A 2,521-nucleotide genomic window follows, 5' to 3' on the forward strand; every position below is an offset into this window, starting at 1 on the left:
GACTCGTTGTATTCTCTGGAACCACTCACCTTCGTGTGAGTTTGCTAAACTCGATCCTGTTCAAGTGGTTAATCAGATGAAATCCGACGGCACTTCGTGTTAACTTGGCTTAAGCATGGGTGTCGCATGTTAGGCGGCTTAACCCTGTCTAATCAAGCTAATCCGAAGTGGATCCGCCACATGAATACTCACAAATGGGAAATTGGAAAATAGGAGAAACAAACTTGAAGCTATTAACCGGAAGTTAAGTTTACTTGTAGTAAGCATAATGCTATGTGTGATATATCCCGGGTATTTAATAATATACTCACCATGGCAAATGACTTGATCATTAATTTAAAATCTACAAGGATGCCTGTTGGTTTTGGATCAAATGAACTTGTTAAACAATTTATTGAAATCTCTGTAGAATTCTGGAAAGAAGACTATTATGGTCAAATACCTCACAAACTAAGAAATGATCATCATGAAGATGAATGCCTAATACTACAAAGCGCACACAATATTTTGTGTTGAGATAGCAAATATTAGTTGACTATGTAATAGTCTTATCCTGAAGATATAGGAGAATAGAATGAATGTCGACAACATTACCTCTATCATTGCAAATGTTTCTCTAATGAGAATATGGATCCATTAGCAAAGTCCATGGCAGAGTTGCATGAAGCACTCATATCGGGTCAATGAAAGAACGCAATTGAGGTCGACCCATGAAGAAAGTATTTGAATCTGAAAGTTCAAATTGGATTAATCATTATGAAATAATGACAGGATGAAATACAATGGTTCATAAGTCTTTCAAAAAACTAGTAAACTCCCATTATATGTGAATGAATATTTTGCTACATATCTGGCATATCGAAAGAATGAATGAAATTTATATTATGCAGTTAATAGATGGATTTTGAAAATCCATAAGAGATGATCCTTGAAGGACTTATCATTCCTCGAAGGAATAAAAATCACAATAAATTGAAGTTAAATCTCATACTAAGTATTGAATGTCTAAGGTTGGTAATATTCCTGAATGAATATTAATAGCCTCTAGAAGAGTAATTCCTCCAAGGAAATAAAGTCATAAAAGTGACTTATTGTGAATAAAATGTTCCAAATAAAATAGTTCATTGAAGAGCTCAAATTAAAAGGATCGGGTAAATCACTTCTCTCTTGCATGAGGGAATTTCTCAACAAAGAGAAATATTATTCTCGAAGAATTAGAAAATTCTTGATGGATATAGTCAATGAATGACTTATCAGTCAATTCTTGAATGAATACCAAAATCCCGAAGGTATGATTGAAAATTAATACCGACCCAAGTGATTGAATTAAGAATATAGTGAGGAATCATATGGTCTTGAATGTACCATGCAAGCACATGAAAGTGCATATGTAACTAGCTAGCACTGATAACATCTATTCTCACGTACCATAGAAGGTATATTGGTGACCGGCAATTTGAATTATCCCCTCAAATGCCAACTTAAGACCGATTATCTATAGTGGAAGTGTGAAACAAGCCAATTTTTGAAGATCTACAAAATAAATTATTGGCTATAGCTTAGAATCATAAGATAGAGTTGTGGTGATTTTAAATTCAAATATTGAAGTTTGAAATGTAATATCTAGAAGATATACAAATTTGCAACTCATTATCCCAAGTTCCTCCGAAAGGATAAAATTTTATTTTGTGTTGCACAGTTAAATAAAGTGGTTAATAGTGCTTGAAGCATTGCTCCTAATATAATCTAGAAGAATTACAAATTAAATCTTTGAAAGACTAAGTATTGTACTCCTGCACATTTATGAAGAATGTGACTAAAGAATTTTGAACACAGAAGTTCAAAAGATGTCGTTATGAGGGGGAGCATATCTTTAATCATATTTGGATGTGAAGTTTTCTAAGTTGTACTAGAAGGAATCAACTTGATGATTATTGAATTTACCATGAAGGTATACCACTTGATTACTTAGATCATGTAGATCTTTATTGCAAGAATCATGAAGTTCATGCATAAATCTTGAAGATTGATTACTATTCATGAAGAATAGCAAATATAGATACTATATAACCAAGAAGGTTTAATGTTGTACTATTTTTCCCTTTGTGAGTTTTTACTTAAAGGTTTCTCACATAAGGCTTTTGATGAGGCAACATGTACAATACAAATTGCGGTTGATATGTACTCTTTTCTTAAAGAACTATTTTTTCCCACTGGATTTTCGGATGGAGTTTTTAATGAGGCACATGCATTCGCGGTAATCGCCTACGGGGGACTGTTGTAAAACAACTGGACTTCGTGTGGATGGAAAGGAAGACTAGAAGTCCTAGTCTTTGTCCGGTTGCTTATGGGCTCTTACCAAAACTGTAGGTCTAGTTCGGAGTATATATATCGGAGGAGCACCCCTATTGTAATACATCGATACGAGGAATAAAGAAAAGCTCCGTCTATATTGTGCCTTATCTACTTGTCTATTTTGTTCTTGCGTTTGTCATGAGAGGCGCGAGAGGGAGAAGATCCA

The sequence above is a fragment of the Setaria viridis genome, chromosome 3 (assembly GCF_005286985.2).
Source record: "Setaria viridis chromosome 3, Setaria_viridis_v4.0, whole genome shotgun sequence".
Taxonomy (NCBI): Eukaryota; Viridiplantae; Streptophyta; class Magnoliopsida; order Poales; family Poaceae; genus Setaria; species Setaria viridis.